Genomic DNA, 24,344 nt, shown 5'->3' on the forward strand with positions numbered 1-24,344 from the left:
TCCGTCCGTAGTGTGGTTATATTACATATAAGAGAAAGAGAGAACTTTAAGAATACAGCCACTACAGTGACATCAGAACAATGAACAAATATTACCGTAAACAGTTTATTTTGCGACACCACGAAACAAACGATAGCGTAAAATGAAACGACAGACGTTTTTATATCGTCATCCGATATATATCGTTATATCGAACAGCCCTACTTGCACTGTACTTATCTTTAAACAGTACTCATTACAATATAATACAACCAGCATTTCTACCTCTGTTTATATAACTGTTCAGTAGCAACCAGCATTCCTACCCCTTACTCAATGTGCAATACCACCAATCACATCACATCACATACTAAACTGATCCTACTCCTTACACTGTAGCTGTAGATACATTTATATATTTTGTTGCTGCTGTAATGTGTGCATTACCTCTTAAACTTACTTTTATCTTTAGTTATGTCATTCTCTGAATGTTGAATGTAAAAGCCTACAGCTGCAAATGGAGAGATGCCAAACTGTGTTTCATTGTTCTAGTAACAGTGATAATAAAGATCGATCGATCGATCGATCGATCGATCGATCGATCGATCGATCTATCTATCTATCTATCTATCTATCTATCTATCTATGTCATCCAGGTGATTTGCCTTAAACTGACTGGAGGTCTTTAAGGTTAAGTTCAGTCACCTTCCTTTCAAGCTCTTAATAGAACCAGGAGGAAGTCAGTGGGGAAAACAGAAGGCAGTGCTGGAAGTCTGGACAAACAACAGGTAGGAGATGATACAACAAAAGGAAGCTGGAGAGTATCTGTAAGGTGAAGATGTTACAATTTTAGAGACAAAACTCCAACAAGCAGATGACCCCCTGTGAGTGGGAAGGTGGTGACTGTGGGGAGAAGAACTCCTTTTTTTACAGGAAGAAAGCTCCAACAGAACCAGGATCAGGAACACACAAAACAGGAAGAAGGAAAACTGTCAGGAATAATAACAGAAGCTGAGAGCGGACTGAGCTACAGAGTGGGAACAGTGGAAACAACATAAATCACACTGAGAGACGATATGAGGCGTAAGGCGACAGCAGCAGTGGACGTGGAGCGTTCTGATTGGCTTTAAGCTTTCTGAGCGTTTAGGTTTGACCAGGTTCAGGCTTTGACTTGAACGAATCTGTGTGCTAGTGGGCTGTTTAGCATCACCCACCCTCAGGGTAACGTTTGGATAAACATGCATCCTAAAAATGATTTATTTTGTTGCTGCACAGCTTTTTATCATGTTGTCTGGATAAAACAAAAAGAGTTCAATAACGGTGTGTTGTGATACGGCGTGTGCTACAACCTCTTTGCTTCAGCGGCCCCAGCAGGTCGCCTATTTCCTGTTGGAGTTTGCTAAATGGAGAGCTAATTTTAGGGCTTTGCTTTGAACACAGACAGCCGAAGTGCCAGGGCTCATTAAGCAAGACAATTACACGTGTGTCTCAGTACAATGCCGCTACCTGATGTCTGATTTGGTTCAGGTAAATTACAGGAGGGCGGAGGGGATGCAGGCAGCAGCAGCCTGTCAGACAAGTACACACACCAAGCAAAGGACACACACACACACGCATGGTCACATTCTAATATCTCACCACTGTGCGCACAAAGAAAAATAGATTACAATGGATGAGAAGTCAATTTCAATCTGCTGTTATCGCCGTGAGATGTGCACTGTGATTGTGTTTTGGTGTAACGTACACTGAGAGCGCGCTTCATCAGCAGCACTATTACACTTAAGCTAACACCACACTGCAGAGGAGCACTTCCCTCTGAGGACAGCGAAGGATAAAGGAACGTGCAGAGGAACGCCGTTTAGTATTGATCTGCGGTCCCAGGAGAGCTGACCTCGTGGAGCCCGGGTCGCTGGCTTTCATTGGCTCCTTTACTCAATTACTCCACAGTTTTGTTTTATTGGATGGTTTCACATTAGTGTTCACTTTATGCGAGAAATTGTGTTAATTTACACTAAAATACAACTGGACACAACTGATCAATACTCCTTACGGCTCCTCTCTGGTCATTAACTGCCATTATCAGAGCAGGATGCACACAAGATAAGCTCGGGCAGTAACACACCCTCCATAATGTAGTTCAGGGATGGGCAACTCCAGGCCTCGAGGGCCGGTGTCCTGCAGGTTTTAGATGTCTCCTTGAACCAACACAGCTGATTTAAATGGCTAAATGACCTCCTCAACATGTCTTGAAGTTCTCCAGAGGCCTGGGAATGAACTAATCATGTGATTCAGGTGTGCTGACCCAGGGTGAGATCTAAAAGCTGCAGGACACCAGCCCTCGAGGCCTGGAGTTGGACACCCCTGCTGTAGTTTGTACTGACATGTGCCAAACTCAGTTGAGAATTCTGGCAATTTTGTGGTACTTTGATCAACATCCAAATTTTATTGGATTTATACTTTATTTAAATAGATGGCCTTAAATATTTTGTGACGTGCCTGAATTCAGCATAGAGCATCCATCCATCCATCAACTCATGTACTCTCTGATGTACTCCCAGGCCAAAGAAGTTATATGATATGAAATAAAACTTCTACCCTGGAACATGACGAAAGAATAACCAAGAAGAGCTAGAAACTAAACACAAACTAAACAATCTGATAAGAACTCATTAGACCAAGAAAACCCAACCCACTCAGAACCTAACCCGACTTAGACCAGGTTCAAACAGTCCAAAACATAAACCCGGGGTCAGAGACCTGGGCCGTGACAGGACCATCTTCTAGCTGTGATTCCTGCATGTGTACAGCTGACTCTTTGCTGAATGACCCAGCAGCTTGGAACAGACATTTTCTTCACATTCCTACATAAGGGAATACTTTCCATTTCACCAGCTGTAGTTTGACGATATATTGATCATTATTTATGTTGTGCAAACAGGCTACTTTATTTGGCTTTCATAATTAACTTAATGTTTCGTGTGACTCCTCATTTCCCACAATCCCTTTCCTCTGCGTAGAGCTAGCCTGGCCCAGATGCACAGCAGACACATTAAGGGGAAATACAGCAGACTGAAGTAAACGAGAATAATCCCCAAGGTGAGGAGGGAACCCGTATTTACACGATGCTATACAAGCATCCATCGAATGGAGCTGAGGAGCAATATCCCTCAGGGGAGCTGTTTGCTTTTGTATGCAGAAGCCTCTGCAGACTTGTGTTATTGGATGTACGCAGGAAGCTGATGCGCTGCTTTGGGTCTGGTGTTAAAAACAGAGATGTTAAGGTGGAGGTTGCTACAGCTGTTGGGAGGTGGTGCCAGCTCTGTTCGTTGCCCTCTCAGGTCTTTGGTTAATGATCGCTGGAAGCCCAGCAGAGGGGACCATATGCTACATCTGAGGCGTGCGGAGGGAGAAGTTAGCGCTGCTGACTCCTTTTTGTCTTCCCCACGAGCAGATCTGCAGCCAGCTGAGTCAGTGTTTATGCTTCAGGCTCCATTTGCTGCTGGTTTACATACACTGTACAAAATATGATGTGGTGTTTGAACTGAAAAACCTCAACGAAAACATTCAGCCAAGTCAAAAATATCAAGTCTTTGATTGGCCACTGCAGCGCTTCTCAAATGTGCTTCTTACAGGATTTTGGTTCCTCCATGAAAAGCAGTTTAATCTTCCCTCCAACAAAAAGAAAAGAAACACGAAAAATGAACATAATGCAATTTTAGATGACATAAGTATTACTTTATGTAGTTTAAAAGTTTGTGTAACACGGTATAATAAATCATTTATAAATACTTATATTTTATTCATTCAATTTTATTTACACAGCACCGAATCACAGCAACAGTTGCCTCTGTGGTGCTTTATATGCCCGAATTTTAAAATGCTCTTAAATTTAGATTTACTTTCTGCTGTGCTTGGAGTGCACAAAGCGTTCCCTTCATCACAGTTAAAATGCTTCACATGTGACTTGGTGCTCAGAGCGCGCGCGCACACACACACACACACACACACACACACACACACACACACAGCACTGGAGAGGAGGATGCATCCTGGATTTGTTGTTACATTCAGCCAAGCACCTTTCTGCAGAGAGCTGATGGGTTTGACTGGAGCAGCCAGGATTGGAACCAAAAGCAGACTCGCCTCGCAGGATTTAACGCAAAAACTCAGACTGTCAGAGAAATGCAAAAGCAACCTAACACACAGAAACTCACAGCTAGGAATGAGGGAGAAGGGGACGCTGGACAACAAAGGCACAACGATGAGGGAACAGGAAACACACGGGGAACACAGCTGAGAGAAATTAGACAGGACAAGACCAGGGAAGCAAAACTAAACACACTGAACATGGAACACAAGACCTTCACAATAAAACAGGACATGAAGCCAGACTGACACATGAGATTGACGGAGGAGTGGAGGAAGGACAGACGAGCGAGAGAGGAGACAGGATGGGAAACAGAATGAAACGAGAGACACAGCGGGAACCTAATAATCCAAGAAGTGAACAGGGACTATAAGAAACTCAAATAGAATAACTGGGTCAAAACGACCCAGAACCGAGTTCTGTTCATCATCAGCTCTGCAGTTCTCTGGCGTGCTGGACATCAGCCTTTGTGCCAAATCCTGATTGACGGGGGTCCATTGCTGCCTTATCTGAGCTCTGTAATGATTAAGATTCTGGAACAGATTAAGATCTGGGCAGATGCCTGATTCAAAATGTTAGTTTGGTGATCTCCAAGTTTAATCATTACTTTTGTTTTGGGACATTCTGTCACCAAAATGCTGGAAAATGTTGAGATTTTGACCAAAATGCTCTGGCATCAGTGGATCGCTGGGCTTTGAAGAGGTTTTTAATCGGTGAATCCTTTTAGAGGCTCTTGGACAGACAGAAGGCCACAAACTGCTGCAAACAGTTTGGCATCACCAAAGTTACAGAGTGACCGTGTGCAGCTTCCTATGTTTGAAATGGCTTGCTCTGAAGGCGGGGACCAGGTCTGTGAGCAGTTGCCGTATTCAAAGCAACTTTTGTGCATCAAGACAACAATGACACAAAGTCAATCTGCTATGAGTTTGCAACTGTACTGGGGCAAGCTGGCAGTGATGCATTATCTCTTCACAACAACAATGAACTGCATGAAATTAGCAGCAACCACAGATCTGCTGCTGCCTACATAATCAGAGACTTGAATAAACTACTTCCATCCAGAGTCCAGACAAACACCTGAAACAGGAATTCAGAAATCCCTCCACAGATTGTGACGTAGTTGCTGCAACTTGTGTTTCCTTCTGTAAACAGACTGCACACCAGTGCACTCGGCTCATTCTGACTGATTGTAACGTGTTGGCATTCTGCCTACGTTTGCATCGATGTGGGTCTTGCTCACATTGGCCACAGTGCCGTGTCTTGGTGGTGGTCTCGTTCACATTCTCCAGTCTAGCGTCCCTACAATCGTTGCTGGTTCATTCCCAGCTTCTGCTCCGTGACGTTGTCTCAGCAGTGGTCAGTTTTATGTTTTAAAAATATGCATTCCTGCTGACGCTGATTGCATTCAGTTGTTCTTCAGAGGGAGGTTCAAGCGTCGCTGCGAGCTTTGATTCAGAATTCTCAGCCGGCCGTGCAGCCACATGCATTTAAATAATTCTTGTTTGATAAAGCAAAGAAACAGGGGTCCTTTAATGTTTTGTACTCTTCCATAAGCAACACAACCCATCACAGGAGCTTATTCCATTTATATGTGCCTCCTGGAAATATTTTACAACACTCTTGAAGTCATAAAGGCCTTTTGAAGCCGGCGCAATCCCATAAAAAGCGTAACATCTGGTGTGGGATTGTAGCACGGAGGTAAGCAGCACAATAAAATGTTTGCTTTATAATGCCAATGCTCGTTATTTATAAAAGTGTTCATGATTTCAGAGGCGGAGGTGCACGCTGACGAAGGCCACCTATCACAATGGCATGTCCACTCAGACATGCGCATGCAGCGGGGAAGTGTTAGGTCATGTTAACACGTGGGACGGACGGATGAGTGCACACTCACACTTAATCGCTATTTTTCACCTTGATTTTTGGACTGAAAGGGTCAAGTACCTGCACATGGTTCATTTGGACTTATCGAATGCTGACCTCATCAGCTGCACGTCGAAATTAACGCCATGCTCATTTTTTAAGAGCAAAGCTCCTCTAAAACCCTCACACAGAGTAGTGTTGCTTGCGGATTGCAGCAGCTCCCTATCATCCAATAACAGACTGACATTAAAGCTGCACTCGGAGGGGATTTATTTGTCTAAGAGGAGATGGGGTGATTTGAATATAACCTGCCCTGGTCACCGATTTTAATTACCTCCAGTATCTCCGTGAACCGGCTGCTCCTCCTGAGCGAAGTTCCTGTACTTTAAAGTGAATCCTGGGTGGTTTCATCCTCTTTCACTTTATCAGCTCAGTGTGAAATTCGACTTTATTTTAAGAAGCCTGGAGCCTGGAACATGTTAGCACCAGGATACGGGCCTGTGTGAAAGCCAAACCGAACCACAGATTTAATGAACCATGATTACTTTCAGAGTTACAGGTGTACACTGAGGTCAGCACTTTGACTGTTTTCCCAGCAGAAATCCATATGAAATTTTCAGGGTTGGAAAACATTTAAGCTCGGTTGAAGTGTCTGAGTGAATGTCCGGACCGCTGTGCCTAAAGCCGTAAGACTGGGAGACCATTCTGGTTTGACAGTGTTGTGGTTTACACATTCACATAACCAGCAAAACACCCCACTCAGATCCCAGCGGGAGACACAGATCTCTGGGGTCACATCAGGAAGGACCTGTAGCATAAAAATGTGCAAAATAAAAGTTCTCAGTTTAATTGCAAGAATATTTTTTAATTACTGCACAGAGAAGTCAGATAAACCTTTGCCTTTTATACTAAAACTTCTTTCTTCCTTTGTGTGAAAATAGCTTTCCTGTTGGATTCTGAACCTCATGCAGATGCTCTCTTAAAGACGCATTACAGCATATTTCTGTCAGTTTAGGTTGGGCTGCTGGAAAATGTTTGCATGCAGTCTTTATAAGAACCAACACTCATGCTCATATTAGACCCTGATATCTATTTTCCATCACTTTTATTTCCTGATAAAATCATTCCAATGTGAAATCCAATGTTGCACATTCCAAAGTGCACCTTTGGTGATATTCTGGCCCTCTTTAGCTGCAGCGTATTATCCACAAGCTGTCCCTTGTCAGCCTTTCTCCCTTCATGTTCCAGGTTTCCATGGTCCTAGAGTCCGGAGGGTAGTTTAGCCATGGTTTCCTTCTGCATTCTCGTACAGCCTATAATAAAGAGTTTGCCTTTTGTTTAAAACTACTTTCTGTTAACTTTTCAATTCAGTTTATTTATATAGCTTCTTCACAGGGTAAAAACCACAAAGTGCTTCACAGTTATAGAAAAACAGAAATACATAAAAGGACAATGGGGTCCATCTCTGGAGCGTGGGGTTCTAAAAGATCAGAAATGTACCGTAAACACCGACTGTGTCCCGGAGCCTGTTAATCAGGATGGTCAACGGTGTCAAAGGCACATGTTAAGTCCAGCAAAACCATGACTGTGGATGCTCCAGTCAGCTGACCTCAATGTCACTCAAGAGACTTTACGTCATGCGGTTTCTGTTGAGTGACTTTTATGGAGACCTGACTGAAATTTGTCATAGATTTCATATTTGTCTTAAAAAAAACGGTAAGTTGATCTGCAACTGCTTTTTCCAGAATTTCCAACAGTAATGGGAGCTTAGAGAAAGGCCTATAATTCTTAAGCTGAGTTTAATATGGGCTCAACAACAGCAGCTTACAGAACCCAGGGACCACACCTGTTAGAAGAGAGGCATTGCATGTCTACAATAGAGGGGCCAATGACAGAGCATTTTTAAACAGCCCAGCAGGGAGAATGTCATTTGCACAAGTGGTAATTTTCATTTTATCCAGCAGGAGTCAAAGGTCATGTATGGTCATTGGGTTAAACTGACAGTAAATGAGGGGGAGGTGGCCCAGAGACACAAACAGACTGTACTGAAGAACCAATGCTCATACGGACATTATCAATGAGGTCACGGGTACTGGGTGGACCACGGGGGAAACAATAGAGTTTATGGAGTCGTGCAGGATCTTGGAATTTCTCTTGCTTGATGAGATTAGCTGAAAAAAATAAATAAAATAAAATAAATATCCTGATCTGGCTGTTGTTATGTTTTCTTGAAGGGAAACCCAAAGTTCACTAAATGTGGAGCCTGTGAACTTCGAGTTTAGTTGATTTCCAAAGGTGTTCGACTTTCCTACAGATTCTTTTCACCTTCCTTATGTCCCCATTTATCCATGGATGAGCTCTTTTTGGGGCAGATTTCATAGGTGCCATCAAATTCAAAAACTCCATGCAGTGATTGTTAAAACACTGCAGCAACATCAGCATCAGTGCAGCCAATGATCACATGAGGTCCAACAAATTAGAAAACATCAAAGCAACATCCTGATTTATGAAGCGCTTATGGAACATGAGATTAGAGGGTGGTGTGTAAGGCTTCACACCACCATTGGCCTTCGCAGGATCCGATGACATGAACTTAGTTTGACCAAAAGCTCTAACAGGAGCACCAACTGAAACCGTTTCTACCAAACTGCCCCTTATGTGCCAAGATATATTCAGGGGACGTGCTCCCGAGACAACTGCTCTAACCGTGTTCACTGCAACAGAAATTTCATGAATGATTCTCGAGAGAAACACTCCTTCAACCTAAGCTAACAGGGAAAGCACTGATTTTAACTTATGCATATTCAATAGTCAATACAGGTGTACACAAGACAGCACATCAACACTAGCTCCACCAAACCAACAATAGAACTTCATAGAAAAACATTAGCGCTTATATGACTGCCTACATTTAATCTCCCAAAACAATACACAGCAAACTCAGAATATCAAATCACCACAAATAACCAAACTTTTCAGCAATTAACTCAACAATTGCCTACAAGGCAAGTCCTAGCCAAGACACAACTAGTTGTTTAAACAGATGAAACCAAACAGGACTAGTTGCAATCAGCTGCAAACAGACCAGCTCTCAAACTTCAGAAAGGAAGTGACAAGCAAGTGGGAGACCACACACAGGCTTTTAAAATAAGGTGAAGAAACTTAAACACAAGTGAAATGATATAACAGCCATAACTGAAGCCTCAAATAAACATGCTGGATGCCAGGCAGAGAGAGACCGCCCCCATGGTTCAGGTGTCTTTATACACTGGGACTGGCCTTCTCAGGTGTGCTGCATCTATAATTGGGTCAGCTCCACCTACCTGCAAGAAACAGGTAACAGAAAAAGCAAAACACAAGGCCAGCCCACTGGCTGTCACAGTACAGAGGGAAGCTAAGATGAAACACAGGACATTTACTTATACGTCCTTAACACAGACATTAGTTATGTCTGCAGTTTTGCTTCCTGTCTTGTTATGTAGGATTAGTCGCAGCTGTGACGCCCTCCTGTTTCCCATCGCCTCATTACTCCCTGGTGTATTTAAGCCTGTGTTGTCCTCTGTCTGTGCTGTAACCTCTCAGTGCTGTCCCCCCACAATTTCAGGTCCTTTGTCCTCACACTCATCAGTTCACGGATTTCAGGACCAACAAAATCATCTTTCATCTTCAGTTTTCTTGAGACCAAACTTATTTCTGAAATGTGAGAATTTAACCCAGGTGTCCGATACCTGAAGCATCATAACTAAAAAGGCAGAATGCTCAGGAAGGAAAAAGGTTTTCAGGTTTGGAGTAGCCATGGAAATTTAAGTTCAGGTGAAATAATGTCCGTTAGCCCGTGGACTCGCAGTCAAGTCATTTGATGCCGATGGCCCCGACCCTCCCTGAGCCTGGTTCTGCCAGAGGTTCCTTCCTGTTCAGAGGGAGTTTTTCCTTCCCACTGTCACCAAGCCCCTGCTGATAGGGGGCTGTTGGATATTGGAGTTTTCTCCTCACTGCTGTGGGGTCTTTACGTTACAGTAAAAAGTGCCTCAAGGCAACATTTGGCGTTATATAAATAAACTGAAATATTTGACTCTTTGGTTCAGATTTTATGAAGCCATGCAACACTCATGCAAACTGGGAACAACAGGCAATGACTTCCACAACATCAACAGCGATGATGCATGCAGCAAAACACTGAAAGAAAGGAGCAGCAGACAAAGTTTGATGTGACTCATGCACCACGTAGAGACTGAACTTCCATCTGTTGCTGCAGCAAAAAGGCTGAGCGCTGATTTTTCCACTAAAGCTAATATTTATCGCCATAGCTGGGGGTCATGTGTGAAGTGTTAGAGTTCGGATTGGCCTCGGACAAAAAGCTGCTACCACACAGAGAGGCGAGCGGCGATGATTCATCCTCAGACACTCGGACAGTCTGTTCTCAATGGCAGCTCTGGTGTTCCCCTCAGTCATCCGCACTAAAGTAAAAGGAGTCTGTAACAAACTCTCAGGCAGAAAGCGACAGCAGGCCTGATGACTGCAGTATAAAAAACTGCAAAAGCTGCACTTTGATTCCTGGACGGTGTGTTACTGTCCTCTCTCTGCACTCTGGCACATAAAGCCAAAATATGAAGAGGAAATAAGGAAAAAAGCTCATTTTCTCCCACCTGGTTAGTTTCTGCCCTGATGTTGAACAAAAATGGTGGAAAGCCGCCGACTTGATGATCCTGAGAGCATACGGCAGTGATCTAAGAGTGGAGTCATTACTGACAAGTATCAGGACTTTATTACAGCTGAAATGCAACAAGTATGTATTGAATAGGGAGAATTATGGTGGTTCACGTGTTTTCTCAGGCTGTGGATATCTTTGCCACAGAGCCGGTTAACATGTCAGTGAATGTCCTAACCCTGAAGTCGTTTTATTTCTAACTGAATGCTCAAATTCATGTCTTCCTCCTGCTCAGTCTGCAAACTCAAAGTCAGAACGTCTCACTGTGAGGCCACTTTGCTGCCCGCTGCACCACTGAGCCCCCTCAGCATGTGGGAACAGTCAAATCTGACTGAACGGTAGATGTGGCTCTTCTGCTTTGGCTCCCAAATTGCTCTTCAGTTAGTATCACTCTTCTATTTTAGCCTAATTTGGCAAATATGAATGTTTGTGCTCTTGGTTAGCAGTTATTTTTATGGATTTGTGGGTTTTAGGGGCCGGACAAAAGGTTGCAACGTTTTGCCCTCCACAGTGGAAATATGCTTTAAGTCACTGGCTGTCTCTGCAGCTGGTCTGGGTGTCAAAAGGCCGTGGTGCAGCTGCAGGGCTTCGCCAGCTGCAGGGACAGGTGAGCGGTTTGTTGTTGAGTCTGCTCTCACCAGTATCATTGAACTGCAGGTAGCTCCTTTTCCATCTGCACTCATTTCTTCACTTCCTCCTGACACGCTTCTCTGTCTGTCGCTATCTGGACATCCTTCCCTCTTTCATGACGGTCCGGTTCCTTCTAGAGTGGGCTCATTCACAAACAGGCCCAAAATAAAAAAGCTCAGCGTGCACCCACAGAAACATTTACAGGAGGTGCACCTGTTCAACTGCGTCTCAATCAGCCAATCACACGACGGCATCTCACTGCATTTAGGCCCGTCGACATGGTCAACCTGCTGAAGTTCAAACTGAGCATCAGAAAGAAAAGTGGATTAAATGAGTCTGAACGTGGCGTGGTTGGTCTGAGTGTTTGAGAAGCTGCTGATGTGCTGGGGTTTCCTACCAACCATCCAGAGAAGAAAATACCTCATTCAGATCGGGTCAGAGAAAAGATCTGCAGAGGGATGATCACAAATACGGGGCATGATCTGCAAACTACATGTTTCCTCTTCCTGTGCTTTTTCTCGGCGTTCCTGTAAATGTGAAGTTGATTAAAACGTAGAGCAGTTTGGAGACCGCCTTCACGGCACTGGGCAGCACGATCAAACATGTTTAACCTCTGCTTGTTCACCATCGGGTGTTCGGGGGCTTCAAACTGCAGGTGTGTCGGCAGAAACAAAAAGGTCATTTGTCTTGGTTGCTCTGAAACAGTCAGAAATGTTTGGCTGTCTTACATCAGCAGCTGCTTGTTCAGAGATTCTGCAGTAGACAGGACTTGTTGAACCTCACACAACCTCCAGTGAAAGAGAGGAAAAACAAACCTCTAAAATATGCTTTCGTTAGCAGGGGGGAAAAACCTAGACCGCTGTAGCATCTTTCTTTAATATTTCAAAGATTCCACCAGAAACAAGAAGCAACAAAACCTGTTTTATACTCGTTTCTATTCTATTCATCCAATTTCTGCTGCTTATCCAGGTTTGGCCTGCAAGGTCAACAGTGTAAGCAGAGATTCCCAGACTTCCCTGTCCCGAGCCACCTCTTCCTGCTCTTCAGCGTGAACACGGAGGCGTTCCCGAGCCCGGATCTGCCCTGGGGCAGCCTCCCGGTAGGACATGCCTGAAAGGCTGCCCCAGGAGCCGTCCTACTCTGAAGTGTGAACCACCTCAACTGACGGAGAGACGTATTCTATCCTATTCTATTCTGATTGGTATATTTTTATGCTTCGACTGTAATAAATCTGATTTCCTTGATTCACAGTTCAAAATAATCCTTTGTAGTTTTTAATGAGCCATCAAAATAAACCAAACTGTAAGTAAGCTAATGTAGCCTCGTTAGCCTGCGGTTTCTCTGATGACAAACATCCTGTTTGTTCCTGATTCCTAATGTGCTGATCATCTCTTCTTCATCGCTGAATCTCCAGTGTCTTACCGCGCCGCCTTTAAAGGTCGTCCTTTTGTTTTCCTAACTCTGCTGCCTCAGAGCCACGAGTCTGGCTTCTTCTTCTTCTCTGAGTTTATTGATGTTTGGCAAACAACAAATTGGTGCCATCAGCTGGTCTAGAGTTTGCAGCAGCGCTCGGGCTGTGCCTGAGAGCACATCAGAACCAGTTGATTACCGTACAGACAGATTGTTATCAGAACGAGCAGTTGTTGTACAGCAGTCAGTCACATGTTGTAAGAACAAAGACTTCTATCAAACAAACTGTAGTTATATCATGTAGTCTGATTATCAGAACAAGTCAAACATTTCAGAGAAAATCATAAACAAACTGAACTTTTCTTTGGATGTCGAGGAGCTTCCACCTCAGGCAGCTTAAAGAAGATCAACAAACATGAAATCTCACAACCTCCAGCACATCAGCAGAAAGTCTGAAGTTTCCACCATAGGTGACACGTTTAGATTGCCTCTGACTGATGTGACCACACGCCACAAACATGCAGAGAGTGCAGCTGAAATCAATGATTCAATGATTTTATGTATAGATACAGATGAGACTGAGGCTCCTTCAGTGTTTCAGTCAATTTGGACCAATTAAAAAAAGTGTCTTTAATTATAATCACTTTAACTTATCAGCCTACAGCATCAAATCAAATTAACCAGAACCATTTGCCCCCACAGTCACTGAACACTTAAAGTCCCACTGCATGAGCCATACTTGGTTTTTGTCAATATGCAGAACCTTTAGTTTAGTGCTGGAGCTCCAACCAACAACATGTGGAGCTGCAGTCAGTGACGTGATGGTGCCGGGGTCGGTGCTCGCCTCAGTGGATCACAGGAGCTGAATCCAGAGGCCTGAGGGTACCCCACCCCCAGCAAGGGGCCCAACCGGGCCACAGGCGCCAGGCCCCGCCAATCGGCCCTTTTTTGCTCTTTTTTTAAAAACATTTAATCACAGCAAATTTGATCTGTATGTTTCACAGCTGGGTTACCACTGTGCTGTGTTTTCTGGTCTCATGTACAGAGACATGAGTTAGTGTGTCGGAGGAGCATATGAGAGAAGGCGTGGTTCTCTGGTTTGGCGTGTCTCCAGCGCCAGCGTTAGAAGTGGTGTGCGAGGTTGTGCTCGCTGATGTTGGTTTGAAGCGTGGCCAGTTTGGAGAGCGGTTTTCTGTAGCCTGGTTTCTGACTGTCTGCTTCGTGCCAGCTGGATCACATCTCTGCCAGTTACTTAATTACCAACTGCTTCATTGTTGTGGCGTATTTAACGTTCCACATGTTACGTCTTGACTTCCTGCCATCTCTGTTTTCCAGCAACGTGTTTCTGAAACAAACTCTAAGAAAACTGAGAAAGGAAAGCGAGGGAGGGGACAGCTGATTATCTGGTAACCCAGGGCGGCCCCCCGCAGGGCCTGCTTTCTGTTTCTGGTCGCGTGTCTGCCGGTAACTTTAATAAGGTGTTTATTTATTCGAGGGCGGCTCATGAAAAGCTCTGCCAGCATCTTTCTTTTCTCATTGGAGACAAACAAAGTGGAAACTCCCGATCAAACACTGCTGCGTCTGTCTTTTTAAGGTCAGGTCAGCGTCTCATTCACGCTGGTTGTTTACACACAACCAATTACGTGTCATCCCCGGAGCCATGAAATGCTGCCTATTTACCTTTAATCATTTATGTTTCGGCCTCCCATTATTTCATTCGCCGCCAAAACCAGCTGATTAATAATTCATGTAGCCTTGATGTTGTCAGAAGTGACAGCGGCTCCAGTAATGTAAAACTGAGCTCGGAGCCAAACGAAGCACTAAAAGGAACGAGTCATTTTACTGCAGACGCTCTCCAAGCTGTAAAAAAACAACACACAAAATTAAATACCAACATGATGCCAACTGTGTGTGTGCTGGAAACTGTTTGCACTGATGCTGTGGAGCTCCATCAGCACAAAGGGTTCACCTCACTGGGAATCATCCTCTGGATGTCTCTGCTGAGATGCACCTGGACCAAAGTAACGCTACAGATAAGAGCAGCTCTTTAAAAAGATAACTGACCAGGGAAAAAAACTTTTTATTGACTTCATCTTAACAGACTCGACTCTCTTACAACTTCTTACAACCTGAGGAGAAGTTGGCGTCTTCAGTGCAAACGACAGGCGTCTGCAGCGTCCCTGCAAAGCAATCACTGGGTGTTTTTCAGTGCAACCCCTTCTTTTTGACCAAATCTCTCTTAGTGACAGCAAGCAACCTCCAGTTACCACTCAGAAAGCCTTCATGAATACCTCGTTTTCCCTGTCACTGGCACCATATCCAGTCTGGTGGCGTCACTCTGTATGCGGTCTGCTCAGCGGGTGGTGTAGAGGGAGGTCTGGATGATCCAGGATGGAGAACAGTGACCTCCAGCCGCAGAGCCTTCCTCATCAGGTCAGCCAGTCTGTTGGTGTCCCAGCTCCGATGCTGCTGTAGACCACAGAGACGTTCACACGGATCACAACTGTGTGAAGGAAGATCTCCAACACAGCTGGAGGAGCTCATCTTCTTCCAGTATACGGCCAGTTCAGCTTTCACCATCGCTCTGGTCTCGCTAACATTCGGCAGCAGATGATGATCTCTTGCTGCCGTATCCTGCTGTATGCTAACATCTTAAAGTTCTCATAAAACACATGAACACTCAGAGACAAATGTGCTCACCGGTACCATAAAGGGACAAACATTCAGAGGAATCATGTGATGCATGTGAGATACTTTGATGACCTCACACGTATCACAGAAAGTTCCCTCTGTGCACATCAGTCCTCATTTAATGGGTCTGACGTCCGTCCTTCAGCTCGCAGCGGACACCGGGTTCCCGAAACGCTCGGATGAACTCAATCTGGAAAGTGTGAGACTTCTGTGTTCACTTTTATCCTTTTATTTGTTTTAGAGGCAGTGGTGCATGGTTAATTTCAAAGCCGCACAGCTGAAAGTCAGCGTTAAATAGCTTTTGCTTTGGGGGCACCGAGGACACGGCCTCCTGTTAGTAAGACTGTGAACCGGGCTGAAAATGCATCAGTCGTTTTAGGGGTGGGGTCACCCGGCGTAATTTAAATAATTCAGTCAAGCTGATCTATGCTTTTACAGAAATCCCTGTTTTTAACATCCATTTTAAAATTCCATTATGGACATTTCAATGAAAAACGTCTTCAGTTTGATGTCGAGCTGCAGACGTTCTTTTCTGTCTTCGTGACTGCGGTGAAGTCACAATAGTTGTGGTTTGCATCAAAGCCACATGTAGCAGGGGCGTGCACGTCAGGTCACGGCGTAGGGTTTCTGAGAGGTTTGCAGTTACCATGTGCCTACAGCACAGATTTAACAAAAAGCTTAAACCTCCTCTCACACAGCTGGATCAGGTGACATCGGTGTGGTAGAAGTGCACCTTATAAACCTGACTCCATCCGAACACTGCTTACAACTGTGCGTCACACTCAGTGTCACTGTGGTGGACGAAATCCTGCTTTCACAAGTCTGAGTTTCTTATCAGACGTCTTAGTACGTCTGTGACCTTCTGAGACACACACACACACACACACACACACACACACACACACACACACACACACACACACACACACACACACACACACACACACACAGGGAACATGTTGTTTCTTCCACAGCCGAGCTTCCGACACTTCTGATGCCACTACAGTGTCTTGCTTTGTTCTCTCCACAATTCCTCCATAACCACAATCATTGTGAGCCTGAACCAAACCTCAAACCGCGTCTTCACACTGAAATGACAAACATTTACTTTATGGGTCTGTGGAGGCGTTCTGCTTGTGAAGGCGAGGCGGGTTCCCACAGTACAGTTCTTGTATAGATTTATGTCCACACACAGCTGAAAGGGGACCTTCTGCTTCCCCTGCTGACACATTGGGACAGACATCTCCTAGTCTGTGGAGGTGTTTCACAGAGGGTGCTCTCTATAAAGACAACACATTTTCTGGGACTTGGACATTCCCACGCTCCCAGGCAACACGCGCTTTTCAGATTTCCAGTGTTTGTCCGAGGTCTTGGCCTCATCCCAGCTGATGTTCTTTGGGCTTTTTGTTGGGTGGCATCCCTGTCATTGTTGTTGTCATGGTACTGAGTTTGCGACGCATTATTTGTGTTTCAGTTTGTGGAATTCTATTCTTTGATTATTGTTGTTCATGTTTTTGGTTTTCTGTGGTTAGTCTCTGTGTTCGTTCATCTCCTGTGTCTCCCCAGTCAGTCGTGTCTCCGTGCCTGTTTCCTGTTTTATTTTGATAGTCCCTGTCCTGTGTGCAGTGTCTCTAGTTTAGCCTCGTTAGGTCTGATTTGTCCCAGCTGTGTTTCCACCTGTTCCCCGTCCTCTCCTTGTTTTTCTTGTTCTGTTGTTGAGTTTTTAGCCCTTCTGTAACCATCATACCTCCTCAGTGTTGTGTGTTTTTGCCAGTTCTCTGTCCCAGTTTTCATGTTTCTAGCTTATTGTTCAGTTTTCCTGTATTAAGTCTGGAGTTTTCCCAGCAAATAAAGCTGCTTTATAGGTTTACTTTTCCATGTTAGAATGAGATTTATTTACAACAAAATCAAATGGCTATTTTTTCATAAAAAATATTTTCTTTGTGTCCTGGAAGTTATTTTATTTGGTTATCAGCAACACATCACTACTACTGCAGAAGTAGAGCGATTACACTGACGGAGCTGTCGAGGATCTTTATTGTGAAAGGCAGGGACATCACACGAGTTCATCGCTGTTTTCATAGCAGTCGTTATAATAGATGTGGTTACATTTTTTAGATGTTTTGTAGGTTTCTGTTGTAGTCACATCCCTCTCTGAGAGTGGGCGTGACAGCACAGCTGAGCGCTAGTGTTTTATGGGTAAAATTAGATTAGTGGTGGTCAGATAGCAACAATCCTGGGTTGGTGAAAAATAAAATGTGGACTTTGATGAGGACTGAGCAGTTCACCTGGGACTACCTCACAGCGCCCCCTGTGGCAGCCCCAGGTGAACTGCAGCCAACTTCTACACAAGAAGCAGAATGGCTCCCCTACACTGGCTCCGCCTTTGGTGTGAGATTACTCGGAAGGTGACGAGCCTGCAGGAACACAGTGGCGTGTTTGTTTTAGGGTCCTTTCCACCCCAGGAAAGTCACAGTAGTGTGCGATATCACCGAGGAGAACAGTGGGAGATGCACGATATCACACAGGGTCATACGAGGGAAGCAAATTAGCTCTGCACACTCACAGAGAATAAAAAGGAGTGACAGCAGCAGTATGGTAACACTGAAGCTTTATTGACTAATTGCAGCTAAACGCAGTGAGGGTTGATCCAAAAGGTGGAAAACATGATGAAAGAATGATTCCACCTGACAGGACGCTGCGGGGAGCGTTGCATAAGATGTCAGTCAGGTAAGAACACGCCGAGCTTCCTGTCAGGTTCCTTCCTGCATACCTGGAATAAAGAGCTGGGCACAAGCTAAATAAATAAAAAATCAAACACTTGCATCAGGTTTGTCTGTTTGCATGAATCTGTAATGGTCAGACCTTCTGATTTTCCTTATAATAGAATTTATTTCTGTCCCCTCGGCCTGTCACGTGACAGCAGGCATGAAAGCTTATGGAGCCATTCATAAGTTCATCACACAGCTGTTACATTCACATGACTGAGCTCCTTTTTCAATAATCACTCACTAATGATTTCTGCTCCACAAACATCTGCTCATAAGAGCGGTAAGTTTCAGTAAAAGTTTGCATAAGACCAAAAACTGCACTGCGGTGGAGGCAGCTTCTCTCAGGTGGGTTTATTTCCCCTAAATTTGCCTTTGAGGTCCGTTAATGTCACGGAAGAGGCAAAAAATCATCTGAATTTAAATGCAGAAAGAAAGAATTAAAGGTATAAAGTTGAGTGAAAACAGAAATGTGGGCAGCAGCTTCAAAAAGAGCAGACACTGCTTGTATCTCTGCAGTCAATATCAGCAATCAGACTTCATTACAGACGCAGCGTGGTGCCAGGAGCAGAGTGAGGAGTGTTCTGTAAGCAGGCTTTGTGCTGTTTTCTGCTCTGTGCTCTGCTTCATGATCAGCTTCTTAATGCTGCTGCTGCTCTCCATAGTGCAGGCTGTTGGGTGGCATCTGTGCAAACTGCCCTTTAATTCTTGATATGGTTTAAGAGCCTTTCAGATATGGAAACGAGTCGGTGAGCTTTTGATCTTTCTGCATCTAAATCCTTTGTTATCGCTGCATTCATTGTTCTGTGTTTTGCTTCCTGCTGTCTCCATGTTGTAGTTGTACAGGTGAGCCGGTGAGAAGTGTCCAGGACAGGATAGTCAACCTGAAAGGGTCTAATTTAAAAAAGTTAACTGTAGTGAAATGTCAGTACTTCATAACATAAAAAGTTCTCTGCCAATGGGAACCCATCCATTTATGTAGTTAACAAACCACAGCTGATAACCAGAAACTGTGAGTGAAAAAGAAACACCTGTCTCTGATAAATGTTTTGGAGGAGGTCGGAGAGACTAATGTGACCATGGCGAGGTAGAAGTGGAACTTAGAAAGCAAACAGAAGTTCTTAGAGGAGCTTGCCTGCCGAGGGCACAAGCCGATGGAGCAGCAACTCTCGTGGATTATCAGATGAAATAAATTCAACAGTCAAGACAAAGCAGAAGTAAAACTGATGGCGTGTCAGACACAGACATTTGCACAGGTCACTACTTCCCTTGACGGGCTGGTACGAGGTTGCAGCCCAAAGAGCGAGCTTCACCAAAAACTTCCTTCTGATTATTTGGCTGCTAGGAGACCGTCGTGGTCGCCCATGGTCCATATTGAAGATGCCAGTGTAACCCAGTAGAGAAAAGCGCTTTTGTTGTTATTCTTTCTTGGTTTCTTTTTATTTGTATAAATGTATTTGCATTCTTTTATTTTGAAAAGCAACATTTATTTTGAAAAAGAGGAAGTGTGATCTTCCAGCAAACTTTATTTTTCTGTTGCCGAATCACAAGGAGTAAATGCTTTTTTTCATTGGTTGAAAGTGGTTTAGCCCCGTCTTCCAAAACACCAGACCATCATTTCACATGAGCTAGGTCTTCCTGCACGTGGAGGTAGATGAGACAGGCCACGGATAGCTCATGTGGAATTTTTTAACATTTTGGCTAGGTCTTTTTCTTGTTCGTGTGGAAGGAACTACGATTTTGGATTCCGATGGATTCTCTCCGGATGGAGATGGCGAGCCTGAGCCCGGACTGAACTTTACAGAGGAACTTACTCTTCTTCCTTGACGGAGACTCCCAAGTGGTAACACACAAACCACAAACGAAAGAGAAAAAGAACTAGACTAAAAATGTTTGACATGACGAATGACCAAAGACAAAAAGACAATTGAACATTGAGCTCAAAGGGACTATTTTTGGGGTTATTTTTGTTTTGCCGGCTTATTCTTATTATTACCATTACTACTGTCAATGTGGAATTTGTGTCTTGTTTATTTCATTTTTGTGTAAAATTATAACCGTTGCTGCTCAGATTCCTGTCTCCAGCCATTTCATTCTGTATTCGCCTCGCTTTCTATTGTAGCCCTGCCGAACCTAGCAACTGGTCCGTAGTTTGGCTGTTCTAAACTATTTAAAATGAGTCAGTGGTTACACCAGCTTCTTTGCAAACTACCTGCTGAGAGGCAGTGAATCTGTGGAGAGTGCAAAGCAAACTGGAGGCCGTTCATCTTCAAAGTAAAGCTGAGAAAGATAAGGAAGTAAACAGTCAATTATCAGGTCTACACGTTCCTTCAGGTCCCAAAAATCAAACACTGAGAGTAAAACTGCACGATGATGACGTGTTCATCTAATGACCTCGTCTGTGCAGAGCAAGTGTGACATCAGGAGCATGAACTCATGCAAGTCAGCTGTAAACGAGATACGCATCATAACCAACAATGATCTGTGATTCTCAGTCTAACTGAAGTGTAAGACCTGCACAACATGGCTTCGTCTTCTGCACACATGAAGTAGGTTAACTCTGAATGAGGCTGCTGTTATGTGCTGCAGGTTAGGACCCAACAACACTGCAGGCTGCCCCACCTGGAATCACTCGGTGTGTGAAACTGACCTCAGTCCAAGTTTAGGCCTGTAAATGCTTTAAAAAGAAACCATGCACGTATAATCGTGACGAACTGGCTAAAGACACCAACCCAAACACCCCACCGCACTCCACGCGCAACACCCCACAGCCCACTTCACCCACCTCCTCTCCGCTGGCACATCAATAGGAAATCGATGGCTGTCTGGGAGAGACGGGGCCAGAGGTGGCAGCAGCAAAGCTATTGCTCCACCTGCTGATTGCGGCTTGCCTGGAATACCAAGATCAAGGGCGTAGGAGGAAAGGCAGCAGAAAAGATATGTGTGGAAGAGTTGGGGAGGGGGGCTTATTGACTGAAGAGGATATACTGTACAAGGAGCAGGGATTATCCCTCTCTTAGATGACTTCGTCTCCATGTCTCCTTCCCACTGTTTGTCTTTCAGTCCCTCTCGCTCGCTGTGTCTCCACCACTGATCGGGGTATTGGAATTAGATGGTATCATGCAGGGATCGCTGCAATCTTTCTGTCCTTCACAACTAAAGGAGGCGGATGAGGGAAGGACAGCGGTGGAGAGGAAAGGAAAACCTGAAGAGATAAGGGAAAAGACAAAGACGAGGTGGGAAAAGGTAAAGTGGTTGATACCAGAGAGGAGGTGCTGGGTTCAACGGTCAAAGTGATGATGAAGAAATGAAGGGTGGAAGGGAGGGAGCAAGGATGTAGCGAAGACGACGACAAAGACAAGAGCATAGAAAGGAGGAGAACCCAGATACGACGACTGCTTGGTCCAAGAGTGGCTCAACTGCAGGTTTTATGAGCCGCTTTAGAGTTTATATGATTCTGCAGCTCGGGATCTGACCGTACACGGGTCACATGTGAGAAATATTTGTGACCAATCACCAATGCTGTAACCGAGCCAGGTCCCAAAAGGATCCCAGATTTGTCCCCAATATGTCTTCTATCAGGGAATGATGGCGTTTTCAGGGTCAAGCAGTCAAAAGTCTTTCAGCTTGGTCTTTACCAGGTCTTAACCCTTTAAAGCCGGTCGGAGTGGGCACGCTCTGTTTTGCGCAACTATTTTTAAATCCCGGTAGCACTGCAACCACGTGAGCTAGCACAATAATTTTTTTTGCATATGAAACCGGAGGAGTTGTACTTACATCTTATGCCATCAGCTTGTCCTCGGTCACAGTTTCCTTCCACATAAAGCTTTGCAAAAACTGCATAAAAAGCACTTGCAGCAACAAAAACATAATATTCCAGAAACACGCTTTGCTGATCCGATCAGCTGTTTGTAACACTTCCTACGTCCATCAGCGCGAACTATCGCATGTCCGCCATGACCTGCCCGAAACCGGAAGTGATGTCATTTTCGCGGAAATGTAGTTTTTTACCGTCAGGGCCTTATGAGTCTATACTGGTGTTTTTAAAAGTTATGTTTGACTTTCTGACTTCCTGTGTCGTTTCTGGGATGCTGAGGACTCATATTGCACTGCTGGAAATAGTTTATTTTGATGCAGATGCTGTTATTTTGCAAATTTGCATTATAATATTTATTTTCGTTTTTCCTGCAGTATATAAAAATTGGTGTATTTCAAAAATAAAACTATGAAGACACTCAAAATAAATTTCCTCAGGTGGGAAACTATTTTGTGCAACTTTTTTGTATTTACAGTTTTGAGGGATAAGCCTCTTAAATTTCTCTAACTAGAAATATATGTTAAAAAAACCCAAAACGATTTTCAATTTTTTTTGTAGTTTATTGCACTGTTTTGCAATTTATGTAATTACTATGCACTTAATGAATACATATTATTAAAATTTAGGCTATAACGGTTGTATTGATGTATAGCAACTTGAAATGCTCCCAAAAATGGCTCCACAGCAGGTAAACATATAATATAAGCTCTGGCGGACTTTGTTCTATGGTAGGTCTTAAAGGGTTAAGACTAAACAGCAGCAGTGTTTGGAGGCTCAGTGATGATTGTGTGCTATCTGCTGGCTAGCTACAGAACTATGAGTTGGGTAATATGAAAGCACATCAGCACAGGAAGATGGAGGAAGAGTGTTAAACGATTCACAGTAAAAGTTCATGTTGAGGGTCACTGATGAGCAGAAACAAAAACCATCATATGACAGGAAGAGGACGCAGAAAACAGACCAAAGTCCTGAATCTCAGCTTCACGTCCTCAGAGACACAGTCAGTTTGAGGTGTCGGGGACGCTGCGAGCTGATGGCCTGTAGTTAGACTGTGAGATCTGAACAACAGAGCGTGAAGACGTGCTGCATGTGAACAGAGCTGATGAAAAGCTGGAGAAATGGAGAACGACCGCTCGCCTAAACGCAGGAGACGCCAGGACCTGGACGCAGGGTCGATACGTCATCACTTAACAAGCAGATTGAGAGCGGCAGAGAGGAATGGATGGACAAGGAATAAGTGATGAGTTAGGTGTTTAAAGAAGACAGTAATGAAATACCTGCAATAGGACACACCAGAAGGAAAGCTGCAATTTAAGAGAGGAAAAAAAGGTGAGGGGAAAGAGGAAGATAAAACCTGCAGAGGCATGAAAAAGAAGAAGTGCAGGAGAGAAAGGAGAAAAAGCAGCATACTGCAGCATTATCACCTGATTTTCCACCCGCGTGCAGCCAGACCTCAAGCTTTAATTTGTTTTTCCAGTGAATTCTCAGAAGAGTTGGGAGGATTACAACCATGCAAGCATATCAATTGGCTTCCATGTTGTTAATGATGGAGAGGAAAAAGCTTAGAGAGCTCTAATGTAGCATTACTATTTTACTGTAATGACAGAAACAAGCCCAGTGGATGTAATGGATTTGCTTTTGATGGCGACTAATGGAAACTCCCGAAAACTTGAGGAAATGAGCACTTCAGGGTTATTTCTCCTTTTTTTCCACACCACCACACGTGAGTCTGCTGCACATCAGCAGATATCGAGGGGCTAAAGTTTCACAGGCAGCTTGAAAGCATCTATCAAATTATGTGCTGCGTCTTTTGATGTAGTTTACCGAAGCGCGGATGTTGTGCAGCTCTCCGTGTGTGGTGCGAAGGTGAGTGTTTGTGGAGGAGAACCTGAGCTGCAATGCTTCAGGCCCTGAGCAGGTGAGCCGAGCACGTCTGTGTTTAACAAGCAGATCTTTTCTATCAATCATGTAACCCATTTACTTGCAGCCCTTCCTTACCCGTTCAGCACTGATCAGACTGAATGCACTGACTCTGCACTTACACTTTAGCACTCAATAATTTACAACTTCACCTCCAAACTTCACAGGACCGGGCCAAAGGGGAGCTTAACCCTGCTGGTTTAAAAGCGCCCTGTCAGCACTTCGGCCTTGTTAGCAATCTCAGGCAGCGTCGCAGCTGCAGGAAATCCAGATCTGATTTCTCTGTTTTCTCGCCCACACCACTGCTTCTTCTTTTCTGTGCTTCATATGCACGTGTGTCATTTGGTGCACGTTATTCGAGTGACGAGCAGAATCAGCAGCTGTGATGTGAGCTGCCGAGTTGCTGATATT

Source organism: Simochromis diagramma, unplaced genomic scaffold (assembly GCF_900408965.1).
Source record: "Simochromis diagramma unplaced genomic scaffold, fSimDia1.1 OVJJ01000296.1, whole genome shotgun sequence".
Classification (NCBI taxonomy): domain Eukaryota; kingdom Metazoa; phylum Chordata; class Actinopteri; order Cichliformes; family Cichlidae; genus Simochromis; species Simochromis diagramma.